At 36.0% G+C, this 15,390-nt stretch overlaps 1 protein-coding gene across 3 annotated transcripts in view; it reads left to right on the top strand.

Annotated features, from left to right (window-relative positions):
- Positions 1-15,390, top strand: part of LOC121726197 (Fc receptor-like protein 5) — a 113,146-nt gene that overhangs the window by 26,759 nt on the left and 70,997 nt on the right. For 2 of the 3 annotated variants that reach the window (XM_042113431.1, XM_042113435.1), the window contains exon 2: positions 11,762-11,854. The gene's annotated coding sequence lies outside the window, so the exon portion shown is untranslated. Of the gene's footprint in view, positions 1-3,180; positions 3,193-9,721; positions 9,724-11,761; positions 11,855-15,390 lie in introns of those variants that run through there. The other variant, XM_042113434.1, reaches the window with a different exon arrangement.

Below are 15,390 nucleotides of genomic sequence, written 5' to 3'. Positions count from 1 at the left end.
CAGACGCTGTCATGGATGGCGCTTCGAGCGTTTTACGTTGGCATGTGATAGAATACAAGTGATTAAGAGCCCACATGACCCTAACTTGACTACATACATTAACCTAGATCTCAAAATCTGTAAGGTCTAGAAAACTGATTTTTTGACACAAGTAACTTCAGTTCATAAAGATTAAATGCTCAAGAATAAAACACGATTACTCAAAAAATGCTCGATAGTTTCTTTTTTACAAAAAACCTTGTTTTAGACACATTTTTGCTTGGATCTTCGAAGTTTGCTGTCTTTTCTTTAATATTTTTTAATATCTAAAAAGGTATTGATAAAACCTAAATTTGCTCAAAATACTTTTTTCATAATCATTATAGTTCGTCTTTTATTCAAGTAAAACTAACTCGGCGATGATTCTGCGCCGTCCTTTTTCACCTGGCATATGAAAGACGGGCGTGAGTGTGAAGAGAGAAGGGCGATGTTTGATTTTTAGAGTCAGGTGAGCTCTTAAGAACGTGTAGCGGGGCAAATTCGTTTTTTTTTCCGTTGGGGAAATGCGTTTACGCATCCCCGGCAGTTTGGGGAGGGCAACCGGGGTATGTGGGGCGGAGGGCCGCGCCTGGGCATACCCACTAAAACCCCAACGGTGTTCCTACTCTTCCGCTTAAGGTAGAGCCCCGGGATACGCGGAATACACAACCGCGACTGCCATGATCAACCTATATCATTGTGGATAGTGAATACTGTAAAGAGTTCTTGCATAAATCATAATAATGAATATACGGACCGCGGCCGACAAAACCGCTTGGACTGAACGCAGGGTGACCTGACTCGACTCGTGCACTAAAATACATACTTAAGTAAGTAATAATTGGCGACCTCTGAGCCTCAATTGGTTGAGTGTGTGGCAACTGGCAGCTCAAGCCGGGGCTCGCGGGTTCCAATCCCGCCGACGGAACAAAAGTTTACAATGTTCCCGGGTCTGGATGTGTATTAAAATGTAATATGTGTATTGTGTATGATATTATAATAAAAATCTTAAGTATAATATGTATAGTATAAAGTATTAAATATATTTCTGTTGTCTGGTACCTGTAACACAGGTCCTTCAGGTACTTCAGGTCCTCAGGCACGGGGCCAGACTGACGTGGTGTGCGTCCATATAATATTATATTATTATTATTATTTCAGCCTACGTCAATTTGACTGGATTAAATCGGCCTCTCTATCGGCATTATCATTTCATACTGCATCCCATGTGTAGTGCATAATTTGGGGACCTAAATTATTTTTTGCGGTTTCGTTACAATCTTATAGCGCTAACCCTACGTTACTCGACAACCCTAATCTGCGTGCCCTTATACAGGGTGTAACAAAACTAATTGAAAATAATTTAAGGTGCGTATACCATCGAGGAAATTTATTCCTAGGCAGTTGACAGACCAACGTCATTTGGTGGGATCATTTTAATTCAATGTTAATTGTGATCTGAAGGGTTTGACGTAACGCGACCAAAATACGTACCTACGTAATTTGGTCGCGTTACGTCAAACCCTTCAGATCACAATGGGGATTGTCCATTTTTTTTTAAATTTTGCTCATTACAAAAACATTTCGAGGAATAAGGTCAGTTTATCGTTTTTCTGTATATAAACGAAAAAATACCCATTAGTTACTTATATTTTTGAACAAATACTTTTACCTTTGTTTGACCTTCAATGGCGTTAAATTAGCAATAAATTCGACCAACATTACGTTTCGAACTTTTGGTAAGCTTCTCGTATCAGCTTTCACATAATGAGAACTTGCTTTTGACGAACCAGCCATTATAAATAAAATTGAAAGGAAATTTAAAACATATGCAGAGGTCAATTATTGGCGGCCGATGATGACGTCAGAGCGAAACTTTAAACATTTATTAAGAAAAAACTAGTCAATGTATTTCAAAATTATTTAATTTATATTCTTAAAATACCCTATTTTAACGAAAAAAAATATAAAAAGTACATGTGATTTTTTTTGGACAATGCCCATTAACGAATAGGGGAGGGTAGGGAAGGGAATAGGGTAGGGGATTGGGCCTCCGGTAAACTCATTCACTCGGCGAAACACAGCGCAAGCGCTGTTTCACGCCGGTTTTCGGTGAGAACGTGGTATTTCTCCGGTCGAGCCAGCCCATTCGTGTTCAGCATGGCTCTCCCACGTATAAATATATCTGTATACATTTCACTTAACGTGCTACTGATAAAAAAGAATCCTGGTATATTTTCCGGTAATTATATAAACGTACACTTATCAATACAGTAAACATTTGTTTTGTATAATCTATTTGCCTTCATCACTGTACTCATTAACAAATCATGGTCAACAATCCGATATAGTCATATGTCCATTTTGTATGAGAAACTCTGAATTTTCGATTGCTATAATAACTTTAATCTCTATTGAATTATCAAAACTATTCGAAGTGAATTTTACGTCACAAATACTGCACTGATGTACTCTACCTAGTCTTAGCATAGCCACAGTAGAAATACGAAAGAATAGAAACACTAAGGGTTGATTCAGATCGCAAAGCGACGCGTATTTCTGTATAAATTGTAGTACTAAATTGACAGATTTAAATTTCGTGAGCACTGAGCAGTGAGATATCTTGAAAATCTGTCAAATCCATACAAATTTAGAAATGCATCTACGCGTCGCGATGCGGTCTGAATTGACCCTAAAGGTACCGTTCCGATCTTTACCGCGGCTAAACGCGACCGACAAAAATTCAAATACAGAGTTTCTATTCTTTCGCATTTCTACAGCTGTGGCCATGCTAAGGCCGCTGGGAGAAAGAAGAGCAAAAAATCTCGAAATGTGTCTTCCCAATGTAGACGTAGTAGTCAATTGTTTACTGACTAACTACCCTAATTTCTTCAAGATCTGATGTAAAGAATAACATTTATACGTCTATACTAATATTATAAATGCGAAGGTGTGTCTGTCAGTCTGTTACCTCTTCATACGCAAACCACTGACCGATTTTGATGTGGTATATACTGTGTGTCCCGAGAAAAGATATAATAATATTATGACACTTTCTATTCCGCAAAAATGTGTGGTTACCGCGCAATAAGCGAATGTTGGCGCAACAGAGTTGTGGGCGCCGCGCCGTTTAATAAATATATTGGCTTGTCTAATATTATATTTTATTGGATTGTCCGACCCAAATTAAAGGTCACATTACTCACATGTGAACATGATTTTGTATCGAATATCCGTATTCGATTATCCATTTTTGTTTCTCAAGCATCCTGAGTGTAGAGCCGTTATCGCGTACACAGATTATAATTTTGATATGGGGATTAGAGCGTTCACTGATGTTACCCAAATCTTGGCTTGGGAGTTTTGACAGTCGACATGTTTCCATGCCGTATGTTGAATAAACTTTCCCCCTTTATCTTACTAATGTTCATAGATGCTGACAGATTGTCTTAACTTATTTATACAGGGTGTTACAAAGCAAAGTGCTAATAAAAGGGTGTGTAGATGAACCAAATTAACCACACATCTTTTTTAGGCATCTCTACCTTTATATTTTAATGAACTTAGTAGATATTATTTACATTCGTAAGTATATTATTATGTACCAATGTACATAAAACATACCCTTTAGTATTATTAGTATCAATAGTAACACTTTATATTCATAATCATTAGGACAAGTACTAAAACGATAGTTAAAATTCCAACAAAGGTTTCATGGCAGATAGGTATTTATTAAAATTTTACCCCGCTCTCATTGTTTTAATGTGAATTTTAACAATCCAACCTAAAGTTTATTCAATCCAAACGCGACAACTCGTAAAGCCTCAAAAACAGCAACATTGGGGTGGAATTAAAGTTATACGCTCATATCTCAACGTACAGTCGTCGGCATGTGACGTGTATCACATTTGGGCTTTATTCCTGAGGGTATAAGGTAGAAAATATGTTTCCGTAACTGTACATTCCACTCTGAATAGCGTCGCACCGAAACAATGTATGAGAGGATTACGGCAGACGGCCAAGTACAGGTGGGAAATGGTAATGAAAAGGGTAGCACCCTAACCGTATAAAACAGATGTTTTTTTTTTAATTCGCTTATTAGTATACCGCGGAAATCGTACATATCTTAATAAAACTTACCGTATATAAAAACTATTCAAAAGTAAGTCCTTTTTCGTGGCTATAAATAATAATAATAATAATATCAGGCGTAGGTTCGGCCTCATATGGAATATTGTTCTCACCTCTGGGCAGCTGGGGCCTAAAAATACCAACTGCTCCCTCTGGATCGCATCCAACGAAGGACCGCTCGAATTGTCGACTGCCATAGTGTTTCAAACAGCTTGGACCCCTTGGAATTACGCCGAGATGTAGCTTCACTCTGCATCCTCTATCGGTTGTATCACGGGGAGTGCTCTGAGGAATTGTTCGGAATCATACCACCAGCAACTTTTCGCCATCGTCCCACGCGAAAAACATACCATACTCATCACCTTGATGAGTGGCAGTCTTCCACGGTATACCGTCTCCAGTCTTATACCGTATAGAGTCTATACGGTATCCATACTTCCATAGACTATAATATAATAGATACTATAAGAGACGGAAAAGGACAGAATAGTTTTCGTTGTGGAAAAAAACCCGTGCTATAAAGGAATTTCCATGCCACGGAGTTATTATCATCCAGTAGTTATAGTAGTTTACTGCTCGTTGTCCGTGCATAAATACATAATGTTTTTATAACTTTAATTTATAGAATACGTCGGAGCAGACAGATCGCCTGATGAAGCGACCACAACCGGACGTGTTACTCATATGACTCGTGAGTAACTCGTCCGTGCGGGTTACAAGCTTGTACTTCGTACGGTGTACCAATAGTACAAACTAAAAAGTCTACAACAAGTTTTCCTCAAGCACTCCGGGGGCCTATTCTCATGACTGTTGCTTCGAATGCAAGCTGACGTACTCGCACGCACACATAATAATATTATGCTGTGTCACGCGCGAATGTGGGTCGTGACAAAAGCGAAATTCGAGGCTTGAGAATAGGACCTCAGTAGCTCTACCATGAGTTTAAAGCTATAGTATTTTTCGATACTCGATACCGATTACCGTAAATTTTTAGTATGGCGATTTTACAGCGCCTCTAGCGGTTACTTGCGGAACTAAAATCGCCATACTAAATATTTAAGTAGTCGGTATCGACTATCGATATATTATACTATAGCTTTAAACTCATGGTAGAGCTACAGGTCCACTTCCGCCAATCCGAGTTATAGTTAACCACGTGTTAGACTTTTAAGTATCTCGTCTTTGCGTTCATAAACACAAGGAACGAAAGAAATAACAAAATTTAACTTTAACCCAAACTGGTGAAACTGGGCCTTAATACGTTGTATATTATTTGATGATCACAATATTATCTTCGCAAACAGATTTGATGGATATTATATTTAATATTTACCAATATAATACTTATATCCACATGAGAGGATCGTAACTCATTTTCGGTACTTCCTGGAACAGTTAATAATATTATTAATAGATTACTTAAAAGGATTATTTATTTAACGTTTAATATAACGTACCTGGACCATGTAAGGCCATGTTTCTTTGAAGGCCAACTATTAAAAAGTCATAGCTATCGTCATGGTATGGAGTGTCGTCATGGTTAAGACATTTTATTTCTGCTACACACTTAGATCCTTAGCTTCGTGGATCCGTCAAACTTAAAAAGCCACAAACGCGGTGGCGACTCAATCGCGCCGCAATTGTGGCTGTGCGATCTCACTGTTTGTAGACTTTGGTTGTCTAGGTAACAGTAGTTGTAATTTCCACACACTGCAAGACTTAAATTTTTAGTTACATAACCTGTATTTAACTCCCATTTTATTACAGTGAATTATTGTATAAGGATATATCATGTACTTATGGTACTAATAAAATAAAATGTACTTATGCCTCGATTTAAGTTAAAATATTGCTCATGTTCCTGGGAAGGCCGGTGGTTCCTTATAAGGTCCAACCAAAGATTTGATGGTTGGCCTTGCTAGGGTACATGGACTTTAAAAGGAAGATCTTAAAATCATTAACATATAAACAGTTATTTTTCAGTTATAAATGCGTACCGTAATTATTAAAAAAATGTTTTTTTTATATAACATCACAATAATATTATATTATAATATCTATGGACGCTTCACACACATTTAATACACGTCCATGACCCAGGATCTTTGATAACTTTTTGTTCCGTCGGCGGGATTTGAACCCGCGACCCCCGGCTTGAGCTACCAACAGCCCACCAACTGAGCCACAGAGGTCATCAATATTATACATTCATATTGAACACTTTGGCTTTGGAAGGAACGGGCCCATAAGAAGGCCATTTTAGATAAAAAACAATTTTTGCTTGTATTATAAAACGCGTTGGCAATTAGTTATAAAGTGTCAATGTGATACTCATAACTACTATTTTTAAAGAATTTCCATTAATATAATATTCTTAGTTATAAGATGATGTTCAATCAATGTTTGTTAAAGTTTTTTTAGATGATATAAATAAATTAAGCATTTCACGTGTTGCTTAATTGAAAGGGATTATAATAAATCGTCGTAGTAAAAGCATATAAATAAATACTTGTAACTCTATATTCAAGTTAAACGACGTGTATAATATTGGCCTTGTTTGGAGCCGTGTCCGTTGCAAGGCCATTTGGAAGAGCTTAACAAAACTTAAGTTTATTAAATGGCTATTCAAGCTAGGTTAGAAAGTGACTTATAATGTGATACCTGATAAAACAGAGCATAACTTGATAATGTGTTTCCTTAATTTATTTAGTTAGTTAACGAATAAAAAGTATTTTCCCGTTAGAGTGACCTTACATGGTCCAGGGTCCTTAGTTTGAAAAATATTTATTTTATTCCTTTTGCTTCATTATTTTTTGTGAGCTTTGTTATTTTTTGTGAGTGTAATGCTACTAGCGGCATATAACATACTATAAAATCCATGATTTAACTCCCAGTTAAATCATGGATTCATTTCGGTAATATGCACAAAAAATAGTACTTATAAATTACATAAAACAACTTAGCCAACAAACAACTTTTAATATGAAGAACTTAATCTTAGCAAGCAACTATAATATTAATTATTATCTCATAATATTATAATAGATACCAATATAGCCAAATTATGACAGCCTTGGAAATATATTATATTATTAACGATAATGGGTGCGAACTGCGAAATATACTAACATTTCGTCAAACCGGCCTCCAGGCATTCTTTATGACCATAATTTAGTAACATCCTATATCACTAAGAATTTTAACATTTTTTATATACCTAACCTAATATTAGATTCGATATATTCATCTCTCTTTATTACTTATCGATAATTCATGATAGACGTAGGAACAACGATTTAAATATTACCTAAAAATCTACTAAAAACTTCGCATTTCAAAATTAAAATCAAAGCAAATATATTTATTTTTTATCATGCTGAAAGTAAATTACTTAATTCGCTTTCACAAAATATATAAAAAACGCGTCTGTTTTGTAGTGAAAAAGAAACAGCAGAAGCAAATAAATTATTATCGCCTCTCCTACGCCGCACTGACAGTCTTCTCTCCCTTCGTCTTAGGAATTTTCGATCAGGACCCGTGTTCTGATGCAGCTTAAATATTTTTACCCAGCAAAAAAAGCCGTTAAATAAGTTTTTTCTTTCAAAAATGTATGCTACAGAGTACAGACTATAAATGATTAACAAGTTAATTTATTTCATACACGAAATTCAGCATCCAACCGCAAAATGTGGTGACGGCCATGTTGAAATTGATTCTGTCAAACGCGATACGGCTACATTTTGGTAAACTTGGGATTGGCGCATACGGACTGCATGTAAACACGATCGGTAATATTATGTGACCTTTAAAAAATCTTAAAGTCAGAATTTTTTATTAATTACATAAATGTGTTTTAAAAAGATAAACCGACTTCAAAATTGTACGTAATTGAAAATTAAAACTCCCTATCTCCAAAACTACTGAACAGATTTTGATGAAACTTACACTATTCCCTAAGTTGAACAATACCTAGTGCAACAAAAAAAGAATTACTGAAATCGGAATGGTGGTTCCAGAAATATGCGAACACAAACATAAAAACATACATACATACTTACTATATACTTTTGAAATTTGGCACATTTGTTCACACGCTGATATAGACTAAAATATACGAAAATTGGGCAGTTCTGGAAATATTACATACATACGCGTCGAATTGATAACCTCCTTTTTTTTAAAGTCGGTTTAAAACTATATAATAATCATGTTTATATATCGAGAATAAAGGTTCAGAAAAAACCACATCTGCGCTGATATCTACGCTTAAAACTATAACGAACCGAACGAACGAAAAACATTTTACTGGATAGGTATCTAGTCCAGTAAAATGTTTTTCGGCTGTTAAAATTTATCACCAAAAAACTACAATACACCCTAAAATTAATGAAAAAGCGTCTGAATTCCGACTTTATAGCTTTTCTCCTACTTAACATTGGCGAGATTTGATAGCTATGTCCACACTATGCAATTTCATCTTCAATTTTCGTCATCATCTATTTATATGCAACTTTCGTTAAAATCCACCTGCGTTGGAAAGAAAAGTGTCAAAACGTCGCGGGCATGCCTCACGTGCGATGTTGACTGCGCTATAACACACGCCGTTGATGAACAAAAAAGGCACAGTGTGGACAAAGTTAAACCCTCGTAACACGTGGACGCGTCGGCAGCTGTAGCCGGTCCGCGCAAGCTCTTGAATTTTACATCCGTGATGACTTCACATTGCGGTTCGATTCAGGATATAAAAACAAAATTGTGTAGGTGCTTAACATAACTAACGGTACTACGGTTCTGCTCGATTAGATCTGATGACGGCAAAAACATATCATTAACAAGTAACAACAGAAACACCGCGTTTTGTAATTGGCATATTTGTTTTTTCTCAAGATTTTTTTATTTCAAAAAGCCAATTCACATCGTAACGAGACGAAGTGCGAATTGAACAAAAACTTAAACGACGCTAGTGGACATTTCGATTGTGTGTACAGTAATAGGCAATAGTTATTATCCAAAATCTGGTCGCCTATTGATTCATTTCGTTTGAGCAGATTAATAAATTGAATTTTAATGAATTCTAGGACCCTGCGACTTCCTAGGATTGCGTGTGACCCGACACGCACTTGGCCGGTTCTTATTGTTCATGAAGACTGAATCTAATACTTATAATATAGTACCATCGAGGAAAATGATTCCTAGGCAGTTGACGGACCTACGTCATTTGGTCGGCTTTAAATGTATTATAGGTCTACCAGAATCTGATGGCAAAAAGTGAGAAATTAAATTGACTCTAGCAATAGCGGGGTAATTGAAATAAAACTTTTTGATCCTTTTATTTTTTCCTTATAGCGGCTGATTCTGTGTGTGAAACATGCAAATATAAAAATTTATCCAATGATCAAGGATATTTTTTGAAAATCTGCCGTCAAAATTTGTCATCAGATTCTGGTAGAGCTATAGCTGCTGCTGTGATCGGTCGGATGGGTTCGACGTAACGCGACCAAATTACTTAGGTCCTCCATCTGCTTAGGTAGGAATCAACTTCTCTGATAGTACATTTTACACATAAAAGTGGTCAGTAGTTAAGAGGATTCCACACCGCCATTTTTCCCATACAAACGCTGTCCCCTGTTTCCTCCCTGGATAATGCTAGTAGAGTTATAATTTTTTTCCTGAATATCTACGGCCACTAATACAATGTCCCTATGTTTTCCTTTTTTTCATAATTTAATTATTAAATAAGATATGAACGTTCAAAAACCCAAAAAAATGGCCAGATTTTCCACTGTGTTCAAACGTCCAGAAAACAGATTTGGATAGATTATACAAAAAAAGCAAAACATAGGAACACAGCTCAAGCCTTTTTTTAATCTTTAATGAAAAAAGTACTTAAATCGGTTAAGTTTTGGAGAAGGAATCAGGGGACAACGAATCGTTGATTTTCTGGATTTTCTGCAGTTGTCTCTATCGCGTTCTGCGGTATAGGCTTGAGGTAAGGGAGACAGCTATAGATATTACACGTACTTTTTTTTCATTTCTCTAGCTGCTGTGGTATCCTCTTAATATAACACTTGTCTGTGTTTGAGTAAACTGTTTTTAGAACATACATAAAAAAGTAGTGCCAAAATCTACATACTTACTTACCTATTTTAGCTGTAATAATATTATCATAAAATAATTTTACAGCCTACTGTTTTTGTATGTTAAAATAATGTAGACAAACTAGTTTCACAACGTAATATATTGTAAACATAATACGAACCAAACTCCAATTAATATAACCACAGATTTTAGAATATAATAATGTAAATGTCGCAGCCGACTGGTTTAAATAGCCGTTCAATCAAACAGCTAGCCTTTTGACTGAACAACGCCATTCAATCACACGTCTAGCTTTTATATTGAATATTTTAGTCGCTCAAAACGTTCAACACTACAGCTGATTCAAAAGCCGCCGTTTAATTGAAGTAGTTCAGCGCGCACCGCTGCGGCGCTAGGTGCGTTTTATTTACAATATGGCGTCAACCAGCAGGTGTTTGTGGTTGTTTTTCGGAAAGAAAGTAGTTAATAAAAGTTAGAAGTGTTATCAAAGAGACAAAAATTGTGGAGGCACATACGAGTGTATCAAAATTTCAACAAATATTCGAGGAGAAATTTCGGGATTATGAAATGGATGGACGCAGCCCCCCCGAAATGGGGGTTCGGGGGGCACAGCCCCCCGTCAAAACAAAAGCAAACACAATCCAGAAAGTCCAAAAGTTGGTTAGGTTAGGTTAGAACTTAGACCACAACACAGAGGGAGCCGAGCGAGCGCAGCGCCGGTGAGCGTCGTCAAATAAAGGGGGGGGGGGGTGCCCCCCGAACCCCCATTTCGGGGGGGCTGCGTCCATCCATTTCATAATCCATAAATTTCTCCTCGAATATTTGTTGAAATTTTGATACACTCGTATGTGCCTCCACAATTTTTGTCTCTTTGATAACACTTGTAACTTTTATTAACTACTTTCTTTCCGAAAAACAACCACAAACACCTGCTAGTTGACGCCATATTGTAAATAAAACGCACCTAGCGCCGCAGCGGTGCGCGCTGAACTACTTCAATTAGACGGCGGCTTTTGAATCAGCTGTAGTGTTGAACGTTTTGAGCGACTAAAATATTCAATATAAAAGTTAGACGTGTGATTGAATGGCGTTGTTCAGTCAAAGGGCTAGCTGTTTGATTGAACATTGAATTGAACAATTGAAATATATATAATTGGAATCTCGGAATCGGCTCCAACGATTTTCACGAAATTTAGTATATATGGGGTTTCGGGGGCGATAAATCGATCTAGCTAGGAATCATTTTTTGAAAATGTCATTTTATTCGTGTTTAAACGAATACCGAGCAAAGCTCGGTCAAATAGCTAGTTTTAGGAATATGTAATGTCTATTAGATGTTGCCCATAACTTTGAGATGCCTAAATTCGTTTCCCGGGACTTAATCTACACAATTTTTATCAAAATTGGTTCAGTGGTTAAAACATATAAAAGGGTAACAGATAGACACACATTTTAACATTAATAATCGAAAATGAAGATTTTCGATCCTAACCTAAACTTATTTTTACAGGAATCAAAATTGGCATCGAAGACAAAGCCTAATCGTCATCGCGGCATCCTCCAAGAATTTGTTCTCTACCGGTGATACACTTGGCTGATTTAGGTAAGTTTTTTCTTTATTGGAAGTTAAAAATGTAATTTATTATCTCAGATGACGCCCGCAACTCTTTTGCGTCAAAATTCGTTTATCGCGCGGGAACCGTACATGTTTACGGGATAAAAAGTATCCTATGTCCTTTCCCGGGACTCAAAGTATCTCCATGCCAAATTTCAGCAAAATTGGTTCAGTGGTTTGGGCGTGAAGAGGTAACAGACAGACAGACACAATTTCACATTTATAATATTAGTATGGATAGTATGGATATGGAAGTATGGATTGATTTTATGTAAAAGTGATACTGTTCATTCTAGTGATAATAATATTTCATTCGACTGAGTTATTTGTTTCCCTGTTGCGTACTTGGGCCACTTGGGTACATTTTGTATTTAGGCACATACAATACATAGTAACTCAGTATTTCACAGACTCAAAGTCGCTCAACGCAGACGAGACGTGTTAAGCGCGTACAATGTGATGATGTACTGAATTGTTTTGCTACTAATATACTTAGCGTGCTCGCGATACTACACCGGTAGTGTGAAGCATATTTTATAACAAGTCTTCTTTTTATATTATATAACATTATGCTTTGAATAAAATAATATGAAAAGTTACAAACGAAAATGAACAAAGAATAATAATCGTCTGATACTGACTACACCGTATACGTGTATTTCCATTTTTGCTGACTCTACCCGTGTATCATAGACAAAAATAATAACCAGTAATATGGGTGCCATTGTATATATTTTTGTAAGAGGCTACATAAAAGAGCCCTTATTTAAAATAAAAGCAGACAAACTAAAAATACTTTTACCGAAAGGGTATTTACTAATGGGTTTAAGAGGATACACTGAGGGCCGTTTTTTCATACAAACGCTGTCGTCTGATTCCTCCCTGGATAATGCTGGTAGAGTAATATTTTTCCTGAATATCTATGGCCAATATAAGCATGTCATATAAGCTTGTTGTGTTGTGTGTTTTCTTTCTTTTCATAATTTGATTATTAAAAAAGATATGAACGTTCAAAGAACCAAAAAAATTACCAGATTTTCCTATGTGTTCAATCATCCAAACAACTTTGGCTAGAGTATACAAAAAAAACAGTGACACAGCTCAAGCTTTGCTTAAATATCTAATGAAAAAAGTACTTAAATCGGTTAAGTTTTAGAAAAGAAATCAGGAGACGACGAATCGTTGACTTTCTGTTATTTTATTAGAATTTTTGTCGTGTTGTCTCTATCGCGCTCTGAGGGGGAGGCTTGACTCTTGAGGTTAGGGAAACAGCAATAGATTTTACAAATACTTGTTTTAGGGTTCCGTAGCCAACAAGAAACCCTTACAAAACCCTTAAAAACATAGTTTCGGTCGGTCTGTCTGTCTGTCGGTCTGTCCGTCTGTCCGTCTGTCTGTCCGCGGTTCATTTCTCTTGCCCTTGGTGTATCCTCTTAACAAAAGGGGCTCAGCAAGCCATCGTAAAGCAGCTTTAAACAGGCCCTTTACAGAGCTATCAGCTTTACCTTGCATAAAAAAAATTAAGGGCCCTAAAACATCGACGCAAGAATGAGTGGAGTAGTGATCATTAAATATTCTTTAATATAAAATTAAGTATAGCAGTAGGTTAATAAGCTTAACACTAAAACAATACGGTACACAACAAGACGATTGATTATTTTAAAAATTAAGCATCACGAAATTAATTTTAAATTCGTTTAGTTATGTATCGATGTAAATTGTCGTTTAGACAAATTTAATTACAAAGACATTAGACAAAATTAATTGTACATCGTTGCTTGAGTTTCTAAAGTTATCGTGAATAATGATTAATGATACATAATATTATTATTAGATTATTTTAAAATTTTAAGCCAACATCCATCCGACGGTGACCGCGAGCACATCGGTTGCAAACGGACATAATCTGTGCGTCTGTGAGATGAGATGCGTTCAGTTTTACAGGACTAAAATAACAGAATATTATTATCTAAAGTCTAAATTAGTACTGTTAGAAATTGTTTAAATAATAATTGTTTACAATCATGATCAATATTTTATTTACTCAGTTTAATTCTCAAATGTTAATTTGATTGCCAACAGTCAAACGAAATGTTAAGCTTAATTATTTTGATTGTAAAATCTAGATATTATTTTAAATTTTTATCAAATATTTATAAGGTAGTTCTAAAACTGTTATATTTAAATGATTTATATCCGAAAGGTATAAATAGGATAGTCGCCATATTGGCGCGGTCATTACTGTTCCAAACGTCGAACTGACAAAGTGTAATAATTAGTTACCAAAGTGTTCGTGTATAATAAAAGTATTGATCTGATTTGGGTTTTACTTTTTCAAATCAGAAGTGTTGGATAATGATCGCCTACGGGCTACGGCCTAAATCTGGTGATGTAGTGATAGCGCGCAAAAGTTGGTAAGTCGCAATTATATGACATTATTACAGTTATAAATTCGAAATTATTAACGGCTTACTTCAAAACCTATGCATGCTGTGTTGAAATTGCATTGCTATAAAATATGAGTTTACTGTATAAAATTTTAAACTGATATTTGAGTAAAATACAAAGAATTTTCTAGGGATATTGTTTTACTGTTAATATTCAATATTATACTATGTCCATTTGGTTTTACGAATACGATATTTTATTAGATTACAAATGTACATAACTGAGAAAACGGATATATTTTTTTTTTTTTTTCTAAGTACCTGCTTGTTTTTTTTTTAAGCAATAACAAAGCGACTATTTTCAGATATTTGTGCTATTGTTTTTTTTAGCTGTGTCTCGGCTCGCTTTAGCCATTTATTGCATTAGTAATATAATGTAAGCCTGCAATATTTTCCGTTCTATTTTTCTAAATACCTACATTTTCGTATTAATTTTAGATAATAATAGCCGGTGATAATATCATTGTAAAGATATTCATTTGCACAAGTTTTAGTTATTCACAAAAGTAATATGTCAGACCGTGAAGGCACACCGACTGGTCCTACACCTTGTTCTAGAAAACGTTCAAATAATTTGACTGGATCGACTCGAAAAAGCCGTAAGCGACATCGTAACCCATCTACTGGCAGTTCCTCTTCTGGTAGTGTCAGTTCAGATCGTCACCGTCGATATTTAAGACGTCGCTACAGTCGTTCTCGTACAAGATACTCGTGTCGTAGATCTCTAGTTAGTGACTCTGCTTCGACACGTCATAGTTTACGATCAGGTTCGCGCGGGACGCCTGTACGTGACCGTGCACGTACTTCTCATCGTCGTTCTCGTTCGCGATATCGTAGGTCACGAGTAGATTCATTAACGCCTCGACATCGACAAAAGTCTCGTTCTGGTGCACGGCGGAATGATCGCGATAAACCATGTGGAAGTGCAGACTTGACTGAAACCCCTAATTTGCAAGATAATTCAAATAATATTCTTAACCAATTGATTAGTGCATTACGGGGTGGAAATAATTTACGTAATAATAATCCTAGTCATGTGCAGGGATCGCAAAATATAATAACTGTGTTTGACCCAGC

The sequence above is a fragment of the Aricia agestis genome, chromosome 4 (assembly GCF_905147365.1).
Source record: "Aricia agestis chromosome 4, ilAriAges1.1, whole genome shotgun sequence".
Lineage (NCBI taxonomy): Eukaryota > Metazoa > Arthropoda > Insecta > Lepidoptera > Lycaenidae > Aricia > Aricia agestis.
Note: the sequence above shows the minus strand (reverse complement) of the source record. Positions and strands in the feature narration are given on the sequence as shown.